This window comes from Tursiops truncatus, chromosome 14 (assembly GCF_011762595.2).
Source record: "Tursiops truncatus isolate mTurTru1 chromosome 14, mTurTru1.mat.Y, whole genome shotgun sequence".
Taxonomy (NCBI): Eukaryota; Metazoa; Chordata; class Mammalia; order Artiodactyla; family Delphinidae; genus Tursiops; species Tursiops truncatus.
Genome location: NC_047047.1, coordinates 5804823 through 5828633, shown reverse-complemented (window position 1 = coordinate 5828633; position 23811 = coordinate 5804823). Strand labels below are relative to the sequence as shown.

The window sequence follows — 23811 nt, the reverse complement described above, 5'->3', positions numbered from 1 at the left end:
GGGCGAGGGTCGGCACGGGGCAGGGGAGGAAGATTCCCTGCCACCCCCATTGACAACTTTGACGGGACATCAGCCGGCAGCCCGCATCTGCCGGCCTTCCCTCGGGCCAGTTTCCCTCTAAGCACATCCCCGCCCCCGCCCCGCGCCCAGCCCCGACCCCTCGCCCCCGGCCGGACCCCGCCGCGCGTCCCCGGCAGCCCAGCGGAGGTGGTGGCGGCCTCGGGGCGCGGGTGTCTGCGCCGCCCAGGGAAGCTGGGGGTCCGGGGGTCCATCTGCCCGTACGGCGCGCAAGGTGCTTGGCCCAGGCTAGGTCGCGGCCAAGGCCCGGCGTGCGGCCAGGAGAGACCCGGCCGGCGGCGGCGGCGGCGGCAGCGGAGGGAAGGAGGAGGCGGAGGTGGAGGAGGAGGAGGAGGACCGAGAGGAGGCGGGAGGAGGGAGGGGGAGGGGGAAGAGGCGGCCGCAGCTCTCCCCGCCGGCGCTGCGTGCGGAAGAGTTTGCCGCGCGAGCAGCGGGCCTCCTGCAGGAGCCAAGGGAACCCGCGGCGGCGGCGGCCCGGGAGCCGCGGCCGCGTAGCTCCGAGACCCGCAGCCGCGGCGGCGGCGGCGGCGGCGGCGGCTGCTAGAGCAGCGCCTCCCGCCGCCGCCCGGGAGGAGCTCGCCGCGCCCGCTCGCCGCCTCGGCTCCCAGCGGCGGCGGCGGGAGGCGCGTCTTCCCGGCCCAGTCCGCGCCCGGCCCCGCAGGGCCGCCCCGGCCCGCTCCGAGGTAAGGGTCGCACCCCGGGACGCGGGTGGCCCGGGTGGGAGGACGTGCGCGTGGGGTCGCGGGACTCCGTCACCTGCTCGCCGGCGCGGTGGACACGCGGGGTGAGGAGGGACGCTTGGGCCCGGGGCTGCGCGGTGCGGGGGTCGGGGGCGCGGGGCGGTTGGGTCCCCACCCCCAGTCCCGAGTCTCGCGGCGGGGACATCGCGTCCTGCGGGACCGCAGCGGCGGCCGGGCGGGTGGGCGCCGGGTGCGTCTCGCCAAAGAGGCAGAGGACGAGACACCCCGAACCTCAGGGTCTGGGGTGCTCTGAGAGTACCTTCGGGGTGGGCGGAGGCCGTGCCCGGGTAGCAGCCTCGAGGGTCGCCCATTGGCCTCCCCGAGCCCCACCGCGCGCCGCTCCCCGGAGCGTGGGGCGTCGCGGACCCCCGGAGAGTGCCGTGCGCGCCCCGGTCACCACCTAGGTCGGAATTGGTTCCGGGCTGGAATGGGTGCCGAGCCTGACCCCTGGACGCCCGGAGAGCGCGTGGCTCAGCCCCTCGCGCCGCCGTGCCACCCGGAGCTCCTCAGGTTGGATGCCAGGGTGTTGTTTTGTGGGGAGGTGTGCCCCCTCCCAGAGGCGAGGAGGGAGGCTTACCTTTGACCTTTCCGTAGAGCGCCGCGGGGTCGGTAACGAGGGTGGTGGTGGTGAAGGGGGGTAGGGACGGGTACCAAGGGGCCAAATTAAAAACCAGCCCCTCTCCTCTGCCTGCCCCTGCTTAACTGCTCAAGGTAAGAAAGTTTGTTTTTAGGCTTGTGGTTCATAAATAATTAGTAACCAGTTTTGTCGATGAAGCAAGATGGAAACCTTAAAAATACGTACGCACTTCCAGAAAGTCTAAAAGCTCCCAAGGTTGTATCCAGGAGGTTTTAGTTCGGAAAGTTAAAAGCCCCTGAGTTCAACAGGTGTTCAGAAGGGGTCCGAAAGGGGAGAGCTTGGCGAGTTTCGTCTTTTAAGTACATGCACCTTTGATTCATTAAATTGACTGGCCTGTTTCTTTAAGGTAAAATATTGAGTAGTTATTAACTTAATTAGCAGAGACGAACTGGTCATTCTTGGTTATTCAGAACCCAAATCTTCTTTTCCTTAATAGAAGGGTTTTCCCCATTTGGACTTCCCAGATAATTAGCTCTAAGGCAGTTCCTGGTAGGGTTCAGCCCTGTCCATCCCTCTGTCTGTCGGACACTAGCTAACTCAGTCCCTGATCAGTGAATTGACCAACTCATTATGACTTGCATTAAAACACAGCAAGTTTTAATTGCTCTTCCTTGGGAGGTGCTAGTTCAGAATTCAAGGGCAAGTCGTAGCTGTGTCTTTCTTCCCAGAAGATTTCTTGAAGGAGAAGTTTGCCAAAAATAACCCCCAAATGTATTTTAAAATAACTCCCCAATACATATGATGTTTAAATGAGCTATTCAGGCTTGGGCCACTATTTTGCAAAAGCAAAAAATCTGTTTGACTGCACAGCTGAACCAAGACCGGTAGAAGTATTGGCATTTCTCAGCAGTCTACCTAAAGATTTAGTTAAAAATAAAGTGTGCACCGTAAAGGTTTTCAATAATTGTCTTCCGTCTCACGGAGAGATGTGGAGTGTGGATTAGAAGAATTGTAAATATGCTGGTTTTAGCCATTTTCTTCTTGGAAATCGATGCCTCTGTTTATTTGCTGATCTGTCCCACTGTAGCAGACGTAGAATCAGTTTTATTCTCACTGCTCCCCGTACTGACTCCCATGGAGGCCAGAGAAGGGAATATATTCCAGAGGAAATATGTTATTAATAAAACGTTACCCCCCAAAGAGTTAAACATGCCAAGAAAATAACCAAGTGAGGCTTCACTAATTAGTGTGATGAAAAAAATTCCCTGATTGGAGAAGCGAGTGTTCAGATGGTGACTCAAGAATTCATCTTTCTGTAGAAAATGACAATTGTTTTTAAGCTCGTTTGATTCTTGTAAGCGTTTGGGCCCCTTTTTACTATTTCTGGCTATTTAATTATGAAAATGATTTAAAAAATAGTTTAAAATGACGACATCATCTGATGTGTGTCGTTATGAAGTTGAACTCGTCTTATTTTTGGAACAATCTTTCTTAACTCTTGGTAATCTTTATAGCTGGCTCTTAGCACTGCTACTAGTTTTTAGGTTAAACATTCAAAGTTAGTGATTTCTTTCCGATTAAAATAACAATGCATGCATATGCTCTTTATATCACCACCTTTATAGTAATTTTTCGTAAGTTTGGCTTTTGAACCTTAAGCCTCCAGAGGGCTGTCCTTCTTCGTAATTTCTAAAACAAGTATGTATTTTATTCTTTCCGTGAAAAGTCAGTTTTGCCATGGTGATCCAGGCACCGACTGTCCCATGCTGATACCATGCGCAGGGTGGCATCTCTTTCCCAAGTGAGGTCAGATTATGAGGTGTTGAAAATAGCCCAGTGACACCGGATTCTTGGCTTTCTTACAGCAACAGTGTAATTGGCTGCATCAGAGAAGCATCTAATTGAGTTTTGCATTTAAATAGTGGAAATGATATGCATTATTTGCTAACAGAAATATTTGATTAGCATGTCCCTGATCTTCATTCTATGTGTAGCAAAGATAGGAGGTCAGGGACCGCCACAGTCATACTCCCCCCAGCATCTCGTCCCTCGGAGGCCTTGCTAATCATCAGTGCTCAGTAATAAGTAGGTGGAGGAAATGAGCTGACTTGTCGATGACAGTTATCCAAAGGGTAGAAATTGCTGAATGCTAATGGGGTACTCAACTCTGAGTAATTCTAGTTTAAATATGAAGATGATTAATAGCACCTTAGAGCACTAAATAAACACTCACTAAATGTGAACATACTTAAAGGGGGAATTTGTTTTTAATGCAGTCTTTATCTAAGGCGCTACTGTTTCTCACGGAATTCTTTGAAATTGGGGATCACTTGGCATTTTAAGCAAAGTAATCTCTTAGGTAAAGTTCCCCCAGAGATCACTTGAAGTTTTTTGGGTCATAAGACAGTGTGTGGTTTCCGTATGATGACTCGGAATGGAAATGAAAGTTTATCTTCTGTGTTGGTGTGAAAAAACAAACAAACAAAGGTATATTAAAAAAAAAGTGGAGGGTGCGGAACATCACGTGTCACACTTTATAGCGCGTGGCATTGATTGTCTGGGGACCTTGGGTCTGGGTTGGGGCCTGAGATTCCGCATTTCTTACAAGATCCCAGGTGCTCCGGAGGCTGTGACACACTAGAAGTTTCTGGAATATTCTTAATTCAGTTCAGCCTGTGTTGACCAAGCATCTATTGCATAGTAGGCCCAGGTGACGGGGGAAGAAAGCACAGGGGTCCAGCCTGCCCTCAAGGAGCTAAAATGAGGAAGGGAGATTCTTTCTAGACTGAAATGAGACCCTGGAACACCACTCTTCAGCCGTGTGGCCAGAGAGGGGCCGAGGAAAGGGGCTTTTTCTGGTAGGGCTCTCACGTTGGTCATCCTGGATCTCTAGTCTTCTTTAGATGGAAAGCTCTGTGACTCGCCAGGAAACAAAATGCAGATATTGAAATCAGACAGACCTGGGGTAGCCTCCCGGCTCAGCTACTGTGTGACTTGGGGCAACTTTTTTTAACCTCCCTGAGGCTCAGTGTCCTGGTCAGAAAAAATAACGGGAAGAATGCTTGCCTCGCCAAGTTGGTAGGATGACCAGTGAAGGACACAGGTAAGGCATAACAAAAGGGATTGCTTTTACTACTGCTGATGGCTGCGAGGCAAGGAGGAGAAGAGGGTCCTAAAAATATTTTCGTGCGTGGTTCACCAATTAAGAGATTCCATTTGGTTAATCAGCAAACCCAAGGTCGGCAGTAGAGAACCCTGCCTGGGGATGGAGGGTGGGCAGCTGTGCAAGTTAATGGGATGCACAGTGGAATGATGGGAAGCACCCACATCTCCACTTTTCCCCTGCAGGGCCCTGGCTTCTGGCGAGCCTTGGTGATACTCTTCTAGCAATATGTTTACCTGAGACTGTTCTTGGTACTCACCCTGTAGGTTCTGTTGATCAAGACCGACTGGTGTTTGTGGCAGTCAGGCACGCCTTAAAAATATGTTTTGGAGGGAAGGGCATTGGTGTGTCCCTGGCCAAGCCCTTTTAAGGGTCAGAGCCATCCGTCAGCCCTTAATCTGAGCTCCCTGAAGGCAGTGCGGGGCGGGTGGGAATTCACCACCCAGCGCTTTATTTTTTTTTTTTTTGTGGTACGCGGGCCTCTCATTGTTGTGGCCTCTCCCATTGCGGAGCACAGGCTCCGGACGCGCAGGCTCAGCGGCCATGGCTCACGGGCCCAGCCGCTGCGCGGCATGTGGGATCTTCCCGGACCGGGGCACGAACCCGTGTCCCCTGCATCGGCAGGCGGACTCTCAACCATTGCGCCACCAGGGAAGCCCCCACCCAGCGCTTTGTACTTCATGCTCTGAGGCGATTGCTTCCTCTTGACGTCTGGGGAAGATGGATTTTGCAAGGTAGCAGTCTCCTGCACCCTGATTTTGGGAGGGGTAGTCTGGGTAGCCCTCTAAGTACTTCAGCCCACGCTGCTCCTATGTGTATGTTTGAGAGTTCCACTTATTATTTGCAAAGGAGATTTCTCTGCGCCCATTCCTACCCCATGCCCTGCCCAAATAAACCTTGAAAGCCAAGCGCGAGAGAATGTTAACGGCCTGTGTGACCCTGTGATATGCGTGAGGGAAGGATGAATAGAGCAGTGAGTGGAGCCAAAGCAGACCTCGGGGAGGGGGTGTGGCAACAAGGGAGGGAAGGCGGGGCAGGGAGCATCTGAACACTTAAAATGGAGATCACAGCAGAGGCGGGGCCCGAGGGTAGGAGGTGGGACCCAGGGCCCTGACTTTATGCATTTCGCTACTTTGCTGAAGGCAGTGGAGGGTTATGTCCCAGGTCACTGAAAATCGTCTGGGCTTCCGGTGGACACAAGCCCTCCTAAAGGAAGGCAGGTGACAGAGCTGAGCTGCGCGATACTTCCAGCCTCTTCTGAACCCAAAGTGGCGCTGTGCAATGTCTCGAGGGATATCTGCGCCCCTTTGAAAGTCAAAATACTGAGAACTGGAGAACATTGTAAAAGTTATTTTTCTGTTACGAAAGTATACTTAATTTTTGGCAAATGTAGAAAAGACTGAAGAAAATGAAATTACCCACAATCTCGAGGTGTTTCCCTTCAGTCTTTTTTCTATGCATTAGAATTATTTTTTTTAATGTTAGATTTTTAAAAATAATATAATCTTTTAAAATTTTCAAATAATCCACAACTACTTCTTAGTGAAAAGAAAAAGATCCGCTTTGCTGTCTGGTCCTACCTAACCATCACCCCCTTTTTTCTGCTGGATAGAAACCTGGTTTCATTCAGGAATCAACCCTAGTCCACATGTCTCAGGGGTAAATCCTGATTGGCTGAGCAACCAAATCCTGATTGGCTGAGCAACCCAAACAGGGGCATGGCCTGTTGTCCTCACCAGTGATTGGCTCGAGGTGAGCAGATGGCACTCATCTTTGCCAATCAAACGTGAGGGTGGGTTACTGGAGGGCTTCCCTGACTCTTAAAAAGAGGCGTGGGAGGAAGTGGCAGCTTTTCTTCTTACGGACACAATGCCTGTAAGTGGGGCAGCTGTCAGCCACCAGAGCAGGCTGGGCCAGGTCCCAACTGACCTGGGGAAGAATGCAAAGGTGAAGAATGGGGCCTCCACAGTGCCCTTGACCTTCCGAATTACCCAAGAGGAGTCTCTGATTTAGGACGTTTGGGAGATCCTGAAACCTTCCTGACCCCTTAAAGCAGGTCGAGTTGGGTTTTTTGTTAGTTGTAGCCAAAAGCATCCTAACTGATGCATCCCACAGCTCTCCACCCCTCTCAGTAGGTGATTGCTGTTAGCCATGGGGGTGTAACCTGCTAGTCATTTTCGCTGCATTTACATATATACCCATATCTGTACATTTTCTTTTGAAACCAACAGAACTAATTCTATGCGTTTTATTTAGTGACTTTTTTTGTGTGTGGCATGAGGTGGTTTTTTTGGTCATTTCTTATATCTATTCTTTTTAAAGGTTCCACAGTAATATTCAAAAGTGTGGCTGACACAATTCATTTAACCCATTCCCTACCGTTAAACATTTATTGTGCTTTGTTTCCACTTCTTGACTGTTGCCCACAGTGTTGGTATTAACTTCCTGATCTGTATATCTTCAGCTACATTTCAGATTGTTCTCAGGGACTACCAGTGGGGGATTCCTGGGTAAAGGGGCACACCTCTTGGAAAGATTGATAGATGCTGCTAAGGTATATGGCTAAAACAGTGTGGAAGGGTGCCGTGTCTCCGTGTCTTAACCAAACTCCAATGCATTGAACGTTCCGGGTAAACATGATTTTAATGGCCATGTAATAGTCCACGATAATTGTTCTTGGAGTGTCTCAGTGGTTTGTGAGGACACACAAGAGAATATTTGAAATGGAGGCTCTCCGTGAAAACTAACTAGACATGACCAACCTTGCAGTAATCTCCAAAGAGTTCTGAAGGGGTGTTAGGAGACACACCCCTCCAGTGATCTGTTTCCAAGGAGACTTGGAGGAGACAGTCTACCAGACCCTCCTCAATCCAGTCAGACAGTGGGCTGCCCAAGCGTTTCTAAGGAGCTTTGTTGTTTCTGGGATCCACAGAGTTTTTACTCTGACAGACGTTCTATCTCTGCATATACAGGAGTCAGTTAAACAAAGACTTCGTGCATTTCACGAAGCAGAGCTGAAATGTGAGTTTGCTGTATGAAATTTTCCAATTCTGCGAGAGAAGACAGGAAAGCAAATGGGATGGATGAAACACATAAAACACGTTAATCACATTTTTTCGCCTTAATTCAGAGAAGAAAATCTAATGTTTCAAGGAAGTTCCCAGGGACAGGGTAATTCCATTTCGAGTCTGGTGCCTAATCATTGATCCTCACTAATAGCCCATTTCGGTGAAATTCAGATTTATCTTTAGTGCTATCTACAGAATGCCAGTATTATTTCAATTTCAGAACTAGAAGGCTTCAATTTTTCCTCTGTTCCGTTTTGCAAGTTTAAGGCCTATTTAGAAATAGGCAGCATGGGACTTCCCTGGTGGCGCAGTGGTTGGGAGTCCGCCTGCCAATGCAGGGACGCGGGTTCAACCCCTGGTCCTGGAGGATCCCACGTGCCTTGGAACAACCAAGCCCATGCGCCACAACTACTGAGCCTGCGCTCTAGAGCCCGTGAGCCACAACTACTGAGCCCACGTGCCACAATTACTGAAGCCCCCGCGCCTAGAGCCCGTGCTCCGCAACAAGAGAAGCCACCGCAGTGAGAAGCCCACGCACCGCAACGAAGAGTAGCCCCCACTCGCCGCAACTAGAGAAAGCCCGCACGCAGCAGTGAAGACCCAGTGCAGCCAAAAAATTAATTAATTAATTCAAAAAAACCCTGTATGCCCTTAAAAAAAAAAAGAAAGAAATAGGCAGCATGATAGATGTACACATCGCAGTGTGAATAGTCAGCCTGCATGTTGTCAGAGTGGGGGAAGGGTCAGACATTGCCTCGCAGCCTGAGAAGTTTTTGGGAGGAGGTGGGTTGGAGTGAGACAGGGAAGAGCCCATCCGGCTGCTGAGTTGATCCAACAAATCATGGATTTTCCACATCAACACCCCCATTTGTACCATCTACAAAAGACATGGCCTGAGGGGAAGGGTCCAGGGGAGGGATAGATGGGGAGTTTGGGATTGACAGGTACACACTACTATATATAAAAATAGATAACCAACGAGGAACTCTGTTTAATATTCTATAATAACCTAAATGGGAAAAGAACTTGAAAAAGAGTAGGTACATGGGGACTTCCCTGGCAGTCCAGTGGTTAAGACTCTGCGCTACCACTGCAGGGGCATGGGTTCAATCCCTGGTCAGGGAACTAGGATCCCGCATGCCAAGCTCCGAAAGAAAAAGAAAAAAAAAAGAATAGCTACATGTATAACTGAATCGCTTTGCTGTGTGCTCGAAACTAACACAACATTGTCAATCAACTCTACTCCAGTATGAAATTGGGAGTATGGTTGGCTTTGGGCTTCTCACCGCGGTGGCTTCTCTTGTTGCAGGAAAAGAAAGGAAACTAAAAAAAAATAAAAGAATTCCTCAAAAATAAATAAAAAAAAAAGAATTAACAAATTAAATAAAAAGACATGGCCTATGGTGTTGTCATCATTTACTACCTAAGATGCCTGTTTCCCTGGAGATCGTGTTCTACTAAAACTGTGAAAACAATTTAAAACCCCCAGTATTGGTGTGTGTTTGTGGTGGGGTGGAATATTGCCAAGAGCAAATTGTTGTGTCACTCTGGGCTATCAGTTCCTCCAAAGACGCAAAGCAGAGATTACTCTTCACCTCACCAAGGCGTTCTTAATGGTCAGGGAGGATTTTATTTCTAAAACCCTCCCTTCCCTTTTACGTTGACAGAGAGAGAAACTCATTCACGGCAAATTTGCACAGGGGTTTTGTCGAGGTTTTACTCTCTCTCCAGCTAGAGAACTTTCTTTTATTGCCGATCCTGTGTAGCCCTTGGGCGATAATAATCACTTGGATTTATGGCTCAAGACAAACTGATTTCATTTGAGGTCAAGAGAGCTTCTGATGTTTGAGCCACTTTTGGGACTTCCCCCCAGTGTGTCCACTCCAGCCTCTGCCTCTCAGCTCTCGACACTGAGGGGCCGAAGCGGCCTCGTTCTGCCTGGTCCTGGGATCCTGGAAGCACTTGTCACCCGCCACAGTCCCTCTTTGGGAGTCTGTCATTCACCTCCACGCACCAGGTTTACCAACATGGGGTGGCAGCTCAGAGAAAACCTCCGCCCTGGGACTGTCACCTTTACTTTCATTGGATCTGGAAAGGCTCCACGTTTGGAGGCTGTGTCCAGGGGAAGCCCAAGACCCCTCGATTTTAGAGTTAAATGCAGGTGGCCTTGATGAGCACAGACCCCTCCCCTGCATCTCACATCCCCGTCCTGACTCCTCCACTAGCTCAGGTGTGCGTTCTCACCTTCTCGGCCTTCACTCACCCCTCAGCAGGCTGACTCTTGGTTCTCGGAGCTCTGAGCCCTTCACTTGCTCTCAGGTGACTTAACAGGATGCTTCCGGGCAGGGCTGCAGCCGTGACTCTCTAACAGTTCGGTTTGGACCCGGCGACCCGGATCATCGCCCTGGTCCACGTGTGTGCGTGTCATTCTTGTGCCCGAGCCTGGGCTCAGGCTGGTCTGCGAGCCCCCTTGCACCCCACACCTTGTGCAGGGCCGGCAGGTAGGCGATCACAGGGCTCAGTGGAAGAAACGAGAGTAGACCGTGGACGCTGGTGTAATCAGCTCGGCGGTGTCTGAGGAAGCTCAGTAGCACCCGGCTTCCTGCGCGGGGGCCGCCGGCAACTCAGGCCACCTCCCCACCTGGGGGCAGCTCATCACTCGTCTTCATCCTGGATGTCCAAGCACTTCCTTGGGAGGTTCTCTCGGCTGGATCTGCCCTGGCGGGTCCTCAGCCATTGCCTCTACCTTGGCTGCCCAGGGCCAGGCCACCATCCCCTGTGCTCTGAGAAGACACCCACGTCTGGGCAGTGAGACATCCGCCCAGCTTGTGCCCATTTATCTGGACCTGTGCTGTCGGGTCCATATGGAGTTACTGGGTGGGAGTGGCCTGTTTCTCCCCTGTCTTATCTCCCCGCCGGCCCTCGACTGGTGGCGTTCTCCAAGCACACAGGAGAAGCTGCAGCTAACCAGCTCCAGAGGCTGGGATGGCCCCTTCCTGCAAAGACCTGGGAACCTGTGGGGCATGCCTATATTTTAAAAAGAAGAATAGTTCCCTCTGTGTTCCCAGTTTCTCCAAAACTGTGCTGTGTTTGCACTGGTCGGCTGTTCAGAGTGGCCAGCTGTCTAACCTCTGCTTTGTGGACCAAACCCTGGTCTCCGTCGTGCCACGTGTCTAAGTTCTTGTCTCTGTTAAGCCGCAGAGTCTCATCCCTCAGGTTGTGGGGTGGCATCGTTAGGAGGAACTCACGTGAGGCTGTGTTTGTATTTTCTAACGTCTCAGGTTGGCAGCTCCAATATGTATATTGCAACCTGTTTATACGAGATACTTGTAAAAGCCTGCAGCCTTTTTCTTCCATGTGGCAGCATTGACCTCTGACCTGATTTTAAATCACAGCATGGGGTGGCCATCGCCATATGGGCCAGCAGCATTTTTTTCTTTTTTTATTGAAGTATAGTTGATTTACAATGTCGTATTAGTGTCTGGTGTACAGTGGAGTGATTCAGTTACACATATATATACATTCTTGTTCATATCCTTTTCCATTATGGTTTATCAGAGGCTATTGAATAGAGTTCTCTGTGCTCTACAGTAGGACCTTGTTGTTTATCCCTGCTCTGTATACTGGTTTGCATCTGCTAATCCCAGACTCCCACTCCATCCTTCCACCACCTCCCTCCCCGCCTTGGCAACCACAGGTTTGTTCTCTGTGTCTGTGAGTCTGTTTCTGTTTCACAGATAAGTTCATTTGTGTCATATGTTAGATTCCACATATAAGTGATATCATATGATATTTGTCTTTCTCTGTCTGACTTACTTCGCTTAGCATGATAATCTCTAGGTCCATCCATGTAGCTGCAAATGGCATGATTTCAGTGTTTTTTATGGTGAGTCAGCAGCATTTGACAGTGACTTAGTGAAGACAGCTTGTGGCCCGCAGCAGAAAGCCCTGACACCCTGCCTGACACGGTCGCTGTGGCCAAGTGACCTCGGCAAGTCACATACACACCCAAACTCAGTCTCTTCATCTTAACAGGGAGGCATTGATACTGAAGGGGGAAAACCAAGAGGAGAGAATGTTCGTGAAGGAGTTCCATGAAACTGAAGAGTTGTAGTACTCTTCTTATCACTTGCTGTCGTGGCCAGCTCGTCATTCAAGTTCCTCCATGTCCAGCTGGGTAAACGCCAGCCCCCAGGTGACTTCTTTCTGAATGAAGTACTTGGTTTTCTCTCACACAAGGTACACGCTAGCAATTAAAAACACAATATAGGCCAGCGTTCTCTTGAAAGCTAACGTCATGGGAAAAAGTGAAATCCTTCAACTATAGAAGCCAAACACTTGGAACATCTTGGCGGTGGCTTGGGCTTGCAGTTTGCTTTCGAAAGCTTTTGCCATTTATAAGAACAAAGTAGCCCGATAACATTTGGTATCTGAAAATTCAAACTAAATCAGATAGACTCAGCATGTTCCCACGAATGCTAAGATCTTATGGGTTGTGTGGGGCATTTCACCACGATGAACGTGATGTGCTATTTCTTGTGACCTTTTGTTTCTTTCTAAAGAGGGTTGGCCTGTGGAATTGGGACTCAGCTCTGACCACCCTGGAAGAATCCTGTGACTTTCCTCCTGTGTCCGAATTCCTTACAGAGCAAGGGTCTCCTGATTTTCAGTGGAACCAGGAGTTTAGTCTTTGGACTGGACACACACAAATATGCCGATTCTGGTTAATAAGTTGGTTTTCATTGTGGAGAACTGTGTGGAGTTTCCTTAAAAAACTAAAAATAGAGCTACCATATGATCCAGCAATCCCACTCCTGGGCATATATCCAGAAAAAAACATAATTCAAAAAGATACATGCACCCCAATGTTCATAGCAACACTGTTTACAATAGCCAGGACGTGGAAGCAACCTAAACGTCCATTAACAGATGAATGGATAAAGAAGATGTGGTATGTGTATACACACACACACACACACACACACACACACAAAATGGATTATTACTCTGCCGTTAAAAAGAATGAAATAATGCCATTTGCAGCAACATGGATAGACCTAGAGATTATCCTATTGAGTGAAGTAAATCAGACAGAGAAAGACACATATACGATATCCCTTATATGTGGAATCTTTTCTTCTTGTAAAAGATTTAATTTTATTTATTTTTGGCTGTGTTGGGTCTTTGTTGCTGTGCGGGGGCTTTCTCTAGTTGTGGCGAGCTGGGGTTACTCTTTTGTTGTGGTGCGTGGGCTTCTCATTGCGGTGGCTTCTCATTGCGGAGCATGGGCTCTAGGCACGTGGGCTTCAGTAGTTGTGTGCGGGCTCAGTAGTTGAGGCACGCAGGCTCTAGAGCTCAGGCTCAGTAGTTGTGGTGCACAGGCCTTGTTGCTCTGCAGCATGTGAAATCTTCCCTGACCAGGGATTGAACCCATGTCCCCTGCATTGGCAGGTGGATTCTTATCCACTGCGCCACCAGGGAAGTCCCATGGAATCTTAAAAAGTGGTACAAATGAACTATTTACAAAACAGAAATAGAGTCACAGATGTAGAAAACAAACTTATGGTTACCCAGGGGGAAAGGGAGGGATAAATTGGGAGATTGGGATTGACATATACACTCTACTATATATAAAACAGATAACTAATAAGGACCCACTGTATAGCATAGGGAACTCTACTCATTACTCTGTAATGACCTATATGGGCAAAGAATCTAAAAGAAAAATGGATATATGTATATATGTAACTGATTCATTTTGCTGTACACCTGAAACGAGCACAACATTGTAAATCACCTATACTCCAATAAAAATTAATTGAAAAAATAAGTTGGTTTAGAGATGGAAGGAAAGGACCCACAATGGACTGAATATTTGTGCCTCTTCCAGAGTTCATATGTTGAAACCCTGATCCCAATGTGATGGTGTTTGGATGTGGGACTTTGGGAGGTGATTAGGTCATGTGGGTGGGGCTCTCGTGGATGGGATTAGTACCCCTATAAGAAGAGGCCAGAGAGCTCGGTAGCCCTCCTTCCACAATGTGAGGACACAACAAGGAGGCCCCCACCTGCAGGTGGCAAGTGAATCCTCACCAGAACTGACCACGCTGGCACCTTGATCTTGGACGTCTGGCCTCCCGAACTCTGAGAAATAAATTCTGTCGTTTAAGCCACTCAGTCTCTGGTCATTTGTTATAGCCGCCAGAATGGACTGAGACAGGACCTCAGAGATCATCCAGCACAAGGTAGCTCACCTTTTCCAGGTGAAAATTAAGAGGTTCAGAAAGCAAAGGGGCCTCTCCCTGCTCCTGGAGCCCCAGGTCCTGCAGCCAGGCAGACCTGCTGACCCTTCCAGGAGGTTCTGTGCTTCCCTTTTTCCCTGAGACCTGAGGATGTTGCTTCTCAGCTGAAATTCAGCCAGTGCAAGGATGAGGCTTTCCCCAGCCTCGGCCAGTACGCTCACGCCCGGAAGTACTGGGAGGGGGAATGCCAGCAGCTTGAACGGGTCAGCCTCCCCCCAGGTCCGTCCTGTCTCTCGGAGCACCACGCAGTCTGCTCTTCAATGTGACAGTCAGGGAAGGGAGCCAGAGTCCCGGGGTTGCTGGGAGTGGAGGGACAGGCACAGGCAGAACACAGACTGTCCACTTTCACTTCTGGAACCCACTCGCTCTTGTAGCTGCCGACATCCGACTTCCTTCCAGAGAAACCAAAGCACAGAACTCGCTCACTTCCAGGATGAAGGATGAAACGCCTCTTTATTTGAACCACTTCCCAAAGTGCTTCTCACATCTGGGGGGCCGGGCTCCATGGTAGGACTTTCCCACCTGCGTGTCTTTTATGCCTTAACTTGGTCACCTGTGCCGCTTGGGCCTTGAGACAAGATAAAATATCACCGGGTCTGGGGTCAGGGCTGTGTCCACTGTCACTGTCGCACACGTGAGCGCCTTGGATTCGACAGCAGTCTCTGGAGGGAAGCGCTGTTTTATCCCCGTTTTATGTACAAGACGCCAAGGCTCAGAGAGGTTAAGAGACTATCACAGGGACATTCAGAGCAGGAATTTGGATGCAGCTCTTTAAAGAAGGACCAAAAATAGAACAGCCGGTTTTATTTACTTTTTCTGAAATGCCACTTCTGAGAAGCTAGGATATGTCTAAAACGAATTAAGCATCTTACATGTGACTTTTTTTTTTAAGCGGGTTTTCTTGAGTATGAGGTTATCATGGGGCTGCTGGAGTAGAAAACAACTCCAATCTGGGGTCCGTTTGCAATGCAGCTCTTTGAAGGCGGAGGCCGTGTGCGAGAGGGCACGGAGAGGCAGGCCGGCAGGAAAATCTCTTCTAGGGCAGAGTCATTATTCTGTTCCTTGCCATCTTTTAGTAGCTAACCTGCTTTTCAGAATGGTTTCTTTTGCTGTAATAAGGACTCTTAAATCAGGACACTCCTTCCGCCTCTCCTCGTTTTGTCTGGACTCAGGGACATCTTTCTTTGGCCGAACTCAACATAGAGTCAGCAGGAAAAGGTAGGGGCCGCCTGGTACCACATTTGCGAAAACACTTTCACGTGAGTCTCATCATCCCGGACCTAGAAAACCAGCAGCTGCCTTATTGACGCACGAGCCTCCTGGAAGTCACCTGGGTTGACCTGAAGTGTGCCCCTCCAACACACACACACACACACACACACACACACACACACACACACACACACACACACACACACACACACACACACACACACACACACACACACACACACACACACACACACACACACACACACACACACACACACACACACACACACACACACACACACACACACACACACACACACACACACACACACACCCAGCACTCAGCAGATGCCGAAGAAAATAGATGCAGGAAAGGTACTAAAGACAGGTCGTTTCTTCTTGATTTGACTCCAGGGGAGGTATCCACAAAGCCGGTCCACTTAACTTACGAAGGGCGGTTCAGAAAACCCCAATCCCACCTCCCTCCAGCTTTGGGCAGCTGTGGGCAGAGGGGCTGGGCTTGCCATGTGGGCTGGGTCGATCAATTCTGTCCTTGCCTGTTCTCCTGTCCCCACCATTTATGGAAACAGAAGCAAAACCCCGACACAAGCATCTGTACGATAATCCGGTCTGTCCTAGGATTGGCACACGTAGGCACAGGCAAAAGCAAATGTGTTCCAGCCACTTTGCTCGGATTTGTACCACACTCGCTCCAAAGAGGAAGGATTGGCGATCCTGCACCTTCTCAGAGTGAGTGTGTTACCCTACCCGAGACGTTTCTGTTTTTCTCCACGATCCTGTAATAACATCCTTCTGAATTATTCTGGGCTGTGTATAGGTTCAGAGCGTTCTAAAAACAAACTGATTTAGCATTCTTTTTTTTGTGTGTGTGTGTGGGATCTTAGTTTCCTGACCAGGGATCGAACCTGTGCCCCCTGCAGTGGAAGCACAGAGTCTTAACCACTGGACCACCAGGGAAGTCCCTAAAAACAAACTGATTTAGGAAGGTATTTTGGTGATGGCAAGTTAAACATGTGCCTTGGACGACGAGGATGGAGATGGTGGGCTTGGGATTCCTTGCTGTTGGGACCAACCATGAACTAATAGGGCCAGGAGTTAACTCTGATTCAAGGGGTACTGCGTTGTACCAGTTATGCAAAGGGTGGGCTATACCAGGTAAATGCCCTTTTTCATCAGTTCCCCACACACAGAACTTCTGGCATCTTGGTTTCAATGCTTTCCTGCTCCTTTGGTCTTGCTGTTTGATCCTATCATGAAGGTGGGTCTCCTACCCCAAGCATGGTGTCAGGGGAAAGAGGTATACGGGGTTTGGAAGGAATGGGTTCACCCCAGCTTTCCCAGAGTGTGAAAAGTTTGATCCAAAATATGAAAAAAAAACTTTACAAAGAACATGAGATGAGGTCTGTGAAATGTGGGGCTTCTCTTAGTTCTGGGGCAGATGTTTCAGGATCCAGAATTAAAACCAAGAATACCTTTGAGCCCTTCAGTGTCAGCTTACCTCATGGCAGCCCTTGTGTTGCTATTTCTAGGAAATGATGATGCTTCCAAACACCTGAGTCATTCAGCAGTTGGTCCCCATCCTTCCGGAATTAATTAATGTTCTAGGGCAAACCTAGTATCCCAAAGAGGTTTGTTTTTTTTTTTCCCAGCCAAAGAAGAAGCTGGAATTCATTTGAATTCAGGTAGAATGAAGAATTCATTCAGATAACTTGAGGCCCATAGTGGATCTATTTTATCTTCTGTCTAAAAGTTAGATTGTAAACTGCCACGTTTATCCTACTGTCCTAATCTCTTTGTTGCCGTTTTTTAAGACAGTTTACATTTTACTTCAGCAATTTCCGCTTTCAGTAACTATCTGGAAACTTCTGGGAAATATCTGGGGTTAGCTTCTCATCTGAGTGAAGATATACTGAATTTCCTTCAAACTGGTCCTTTTCTCCTCTTCAAGCTGAAGTGAAGAAAAATTGGGCACGTGTAGAGAACATGGTGTGGAAGAGACTTGATTCTTGTGGCAGAGTCTCCCTGGGAATTTGTCCTCCAGAGAGGAGAGTCGGGGGGCAATAGACCTGAAGGAAACCTCAGAGTCTCAGGCCACCAGCGCCATCATGTCACAGATGGGGAAACTGAGGCAGGACCTGGGCAATGGCGGAGTCCGGCGTGGAAGCAGGTCTCAGCGCCATGTTCTGAGGTCATTGTCTGCTTCTCTTCACCTCCCTCCCCTTTCTTGCCCACCTGCCTTTCAGTGTACATGTTGATCATTTTTACAAAAAGGAACAGGATTACAGCTGTGAAAGAAAAGACAAATACGGCCTAGTGTAAGTCCCCAGATCGCCGCCATTGGTTTAGCTCATTTGTATGATTCCCGTAAGTTGGATGGATAACAATAAGCATTTTTAATTTGCTTTCTCATGATGGCATGCACTGATTTAACTTCTTTTCCTTGACAGTTAATTTGCATACTCAGTGCGCTGAGACAGAAGGCGTGGCCCCAGGGCCAGCAGACCCCTGGTCTAGCACCTTTTACCCGTGGGGAAGTTCGTTATTTCTCTGCATCCTCTGAGACGTTGAGAATCCAAGGCCTGCCTTCCGACAGGAAGACAGTCTTAGAACAGTAGTTAAAACAGCTGTTGAATGTTTAAGTAACACTTTTTTCTTCTCGATGGAATTTAGGATTTATTGAGAACTGTGCAGTGTTAGTACATGCAAAGGACGTTAAGGCAAACTGTTCTCGTCTATATCTGGGGCGTCTATATTTTGATATTTTACATGAAAAACAAACGTTAATGGCATTATTTTGGTCACCTCTCCAGACCCCCGGGCCTTTGCCCATACTGTTCCCCCCTCCTGGAACACCCTTCCTGCCTTTATCACCTGCTGACTCCTGTTCACCCTTTTAGACTCAGCTCTGGCCTCCAGGATCCTTCCCTGAGGGGACCTAATGGCTGTGCTCCGGAGTCCTACAAAACCTCTTGCATGTCTTTTTTGTGGCAGTATCTAGATTGTACAGTTTGGAAGTTACCAGCTTCTGTGGCTGTCTCCCCACTAGACTGTAGGTCCCTGGGAGTAGAGATCAGAATTTCCCCTTTGTCTTGCAGGAGCTGCTGTGTAGCAGACATGCTCCATCAGTGTTTATTGAACTGAACCGAAGGACAGAAAACTGTTCATTTGAACTGGGTCATGGGACCCACTTTAATAAAGTTACATCATTTAGTCTGGGGTAGAATGGATACGTGTATATGTATGGCTGGGTCGCTTTGCTGTGCGCCTGAAACTATCACAACATTGTTAATCACTATACTCCAATATAAAATAAAAAGTTAAAACAAATAAATAAAGTGACATCATTTAGCCATTTTAGGTCCTTGAGATCCTGTGTTGTATTCAGTGCTCTCCTCAGCCACAGGCTAATCCACTTGTGTTCACAGGCCCCGGTTCATCAAAACGCAATCACCCACCTTCTGGTGGGCACTAGACAGTCTTTCCGCTACAACCTTTCTTCTTGTCTTAATCCTTTTCAGCCCAATCTTCCTGAGGCTTTAGGGTTCAGAATCTGGAATTCCACATCTGATATCTCAGAGAGCGTCAGGTGCCTGTGAAGTCACATGTCCCATCGCGGTGGGGCAAGGAACACTGTGAACCGCATCCGTCGGAGAAGGTCACATAGGCTGGGTGAAAAGAGCGCGTGACAGTGGGTGGTCTGATTCCGTTTTAGTTAGAACATGGGAAAATGAAAGGAGTGATCTCGCTGGCAAACAGAAGTGTGGGCAGGTGGTAGAACACAGTGCTTACAAGTCATGGGGATGGTGTGTAGGCTGCCTGGGTTCAAATCCAGCTCTGCTCCTGGCCAGCTGTGCAACTTAGGAAAGTGGCTTACACCCAGAACCTCCATGTCTTCCTCTGTCCAATGGGGATATGACGGTGCCTACTCTTTGCTGTTGTTCTGAGGATTAGCTGAGATGCTATATGCAGAGCCCCTAGGATTGTGCTGGCAGTGCAGTTAGTTGTCACTGTTCTGTTCTCTATGTTCTGTTCTCTATTTACCTATGAAAATTTTGGAAAAAGTATGAAATGTTCGGAGAAAGCCAGCCAGCATAATCCCTACCTGTGTGGCTGGCACAGCTACAGGGCTGTGTAGGAGACAGGCCGGACCAGTGACCGATTGCTGTGCCCAGTGACTAAGTCAATAGCCAGACTGACCCTGCAGAATCACACACACACACACACACACACACGCACGCACGCACGCACACACACGCTCGCGGAGTTAAGCCCCCAGGTGCCAGGAAAACTGGAGTGTAGTCTCCCTGGGTATCTACATGCCCAAAGGGATGAAGCCCAGACTTTGGAAACATCTCAAGGTCATAAAAACCCAGACACAGGAGACTCTGACTTCCACAGATATTTTATTTACCTTCCAAAAGGTCAAGGTAAGAACCCAGGGTCCCTTTCCCTCCCATCTCCAAGGAGCAAAGGTTTCTCTCCTTCCTTTCTCTCCTGCACAAAAGCGGACAGAATCCTTTGTTTTCCATCCCGCGTCTCTGAGGTGTCATCGGCACGTGTAGAAAGTTCCCATCGGCTCTCATCACCACGCCCAGGGATCTGGGTCTGGGGGCCCACACTGCAGGGTCACTCCGGCTGCCTCGTGTTTCTGCAGTGTTCATTTATATGAAGCATGTAACTGTGAGTTGACAACATCTCAGACCCTGCACAATTTGACAGACAGGTCCATATAACTGGGTGTTTCGCTGGCCCAGAGAACCCTGGGTCCCTGTCTGTAGGACATGTCTGAGGACCGAGGGAGCTGGGTCAGCACAGCACCCAGGGTACATCGGCAGGACCAGGTGACTCCAGGTGACCTCACTGGCGTTCCTTCTTTGAACAGAGAGACCCCGTACATCAGTAAACAGCCAATTTTTACAAATTGTAGCTGGATTCTTTAATAGCAAAGTACAGTTCTAAATGAAATGACTCTGCCCCGAGCTGTTCCTGAAAGGAGTGAAAAAATGCCTCATCTGGGAATGTAATCCATTTTCTGATCAAAGTCCAAAGTCTCTGCTTTGCTGCAGCTTTAATCTTTGGCTATAAAGCATCCTTCTATTACACACACACACACACACACACCCACACACACCCACACACACCCACACACACCCACACACCCACACCCACACACACACACACACACACACACACACACACACACCCAGGTTACAGCCAAACGGGTTGGAGGGGGCGGGTAGGGAATACATATCTAGGTAAAAGACGTAATCAGTGCCTTCATTTTGGGAAGGTGCTTGGACAGTTCAGGTAAATGTTAACAATTTTTTCAATGTAACTTGTCAGTATGTCTGAGATATTTTATTCTGTATACTGAATTTTGTTCATTGTTGAAATGGTCCTAAGCCATGTTCTGTTATTTTTTGATGTTTATGTCAAGAAAACGAAGAAAAATAATTTAAATTCAAATGCTTTTTGAACTCCAGTATTTAACTTATTTTTCAAAAATTTTATTCAAATATAGTTGATTTACAATGTTGTATTAGTTTCAGGTGTACAGCAAAGTGCTTCAGTTATACATATATATCAATATATCTTCTTTTTTCCATTCTCTTCCACTATAGGTTATTACAAGGGATTGATTATAGTTCCCTGTGCTATACAGTAGGTCTTTGTTGGTTATCTATTTGATATATAGTAGTGTGTATATGGTAACCTCAAACTCCTAATTTATCCCTCCCCCACCCCCCTTTCCCCTTTGGTAACCATAGATTGTTTTCTATGTCTGTCAGTGTGTTTCTGTTTTGTAAATAAGCTCATTTGTATCTTTTTTTTAGATTCCACTGTAAGTGATATCATATGATGTTTGTCTTTCTCTGTTGGCTTACTTCACTTAATATGACAATCTCTAGGTCCATCCATGTTGCTGCAAATGGCATTATTTCATTCTCTTTTATGGCTGAGTACATATGTACCACATCTTCTTTATCCATTCATCTGTCAGTAGACATTTAGGTTGCTTCCATGTCTTGGCTATTGTAAATAGTGCTGCAATGAACATTGGGGCGCATGTGTCTTTTCAAAGTATGGTTTTCTCTGGATATATATGCAGGAGTGGGATGGCTGGATCATATGGTAGCTCTATTTTTAGTCTTTTAAGGAACGTCCATACTGTTCTCCATAGTGGCTGCACCAATTTACATTCCCACCAACGGCGTAGGAGGGTTCCCTTTTCTCCACATCCTCTTCAGAATTTATTATTGGTAGACATTTCGATGATGGCCATTCTGACTGGTGTGAGGTGATACCTCATGGTAGTTCTGATTTGCATTTCTCTGATAATTAGCGATGCATCGCGAACTATTAGAGACATGCTCAACATGAAAACATGCTTAACTTCTTTTTAATTACAAAAAAGGAAGTTTCTGTGTCTGTTAAGGAAATAGATGACATTTATAAAGGAGTCTAAAGGACCCCTTTATCAAGGAAAATGGATGGGCTTCTGAAGGGCTCCTGTGTGAATGAAATTGCTCTCAGAACATCCTTTGTCTCACCCATCAATGAATTGTTCAGACAGGTGGCAAGAGGGGATCCTGTGAAGCCATACCAGAACTAGGCCGGTGCAGCCCCAGTGTCCCACATTCCCCAGAGGGAGACCCAGGTGGACGGTTCAGGAGGTTAGACATCCCGGAATAGAAAAGAGAAGGAGGCCCGCCCGGTCTGGTTCGGCCTGATCCGGCCCTGACATTCACACAGAAGGTCACATCAGCTTCCCTGTCTTGCCAGAGCCTTGGCTTAAAGATAGTTTTGTTTTCTTTAGCTCTGACCTAGCTAACCTGTGGTTTGTGTCGTTAGGTCCATAGTCGGTAAAGTGGTTCACCCAACCCACCCAGCGTTTCCCAGGTTCCCACAGCGCCAGGCGCTGCGCTGGTGCTGGGACGCCTCCGCGGATAGGCACCCGGGGGGCTGGGGCGGGGAGCCTCGGTGCTTGGAGGAGCCCGAGGGCCCTTTCACCCCGGATGCTTGGAGACTCGGGGGCTCGGATCAGCAAGTATTTTGATAATTTTCCTTAAGCACATACTTCATGATCGGAACACCAGTTTTCAGAGAATTAGAAGCGTTAGGTGTGCACAGACTCTACTGAAAAGCTTCACTCACTCGATCTCCAGCGGGGCTGAGGACCTAATGATTATGGACCGCGTTCTGCGTGATTTCCCGTCGGCTCTACAGGTAGAAGTTGTGGGGTACAGTACGGATACACTCAGGCCCAAAGGTGCATTTTGAAACAACGACTTAATATCTTTCCTTTTCATTTAGCTCTCATACTTGATGAGTATAGAGGAGCTTCCAGTGGCTCCAATTCAAATGAGTGAGAATTCACCATTGATGCTGTGTGGGAAAGTCACATACACGACTTGGAAGTGAGGAGAGACTGTCTTGTGGTTCTCTGTGTCGGTGCTGCAGATGCACCATTTTCCAGAGCCGTGGCTGAGCCCTGCGTGGAAATGTATTCATTCTCCTGATGCCGCTCTGATGGGTGAAGGAGATAGGGAGGCAAGGATGGGGAAAGCGCGGGAGACCCTGGACTGTGGAAATAAACGAAGACCCGGCAGATGAAGACCAGCCGAGGCTATTTACTCAGAGCTGGCAAAGCGAGGCAGTCAGCCGCCATCACTCGTGTTGCAGCAGAGCCTCAGAGGCAGGTGGAGGGGTGGGAAGGATTTAGGGTGGAAAGAAGGCAAGCCTCCGGGGCTGCCCTGGTTAGAGGCTGTTAGGGCAGCTGGAGATGGGCTCAGGAGAAGCTGGGCGCCCTATGTGAACGGCTAGCGGTATGTATTTTATTTTATTTTTTTATTTTTTTGCGGTACGCGGGCCTCTCACTGCTGTGGCCTCTTCCGTTGCGGAGCACAGGCTCCGGACGCGCAGGCTCAGCGGCCATGGCTCACGGGCCCAGCCACTCCGCGGCATGTGAGATCTTCCCGGACCGGGGCACGAACCCGCGTCCCCTGCATCGGCAGGCGGACTCTCAACCACTGCGCCACCAGGGAAGCCCTGTATTTTATTTTTTAATTTATTTTATTTTTATTGAAGTATAATTGATTTACAATGTTGGGCCAATCTCTGCTATACAATAAAGTGACTCCGTTATATAGACATTCTGTTTTTTATATTCTTTTCCATTATGGTTTATCACAGGATATTGAATATAGTCTGCTGTGCTCTCCAGTAGGACCTTGTTTTTGCATCCTATGCATACTAGTTTGCATCTGCTAGTCCCAAACTCCCACTCCATCCCTCTCCCACCCCCTCCCCCTTGGCAACCACAAGTCTGTTCTCTGTGTCTGGGAATCTGTTTCTGTTTTGTAGACAGGTTCATTTGTGCCATGTTTTAGATTCTACATGTAAATGATATCATATGGTATTTGTCTTTCTCTGTCTGACTTACTTCACTTAGTATGATAATCTCTAGGTCCATCCATGTTGCTGCAAATGGCATTATTTCGTTCTTTTTTATGGCTGAGTAATATTCCATTGTATATATGTACCACATCTTCTCTATCCATTCATCTGTCGATGACCATTTAGGTTGTTTCCATGTCTTGGCTATTGTGAATAGTGCTGCTATGAACATAGGGGTACATATATCTTTTTG

The 23811-nt window shown here is 48.3% G+C and overlaps 1 protein-coding gene across 3 annotated transcripts in view; it reads left to right on the top strand.

The window, feature by feature from the left end:
• The first annotated feature begins 624 nt into the window (after positions 1-624).
• Positions 625-23811, top strand: part of NPAS2 (neuronal PAS domain protein 2) — a 182003-nt gene continuing 158816 nt past the window's right edge. The window contains exon 1 of one of the 3 annotated variants that reach the window (XM_033838608.2): positions 625-761. The gene's annotated coding sequence lies outside the window, so the exon portion shown is untranslated. The remainder of the gene's footprint in view (positions 762-23811) is intronic. The other 2 variants (XM_033838605.2, XM_033838603.2) reach the window with 2 other exon arrangements.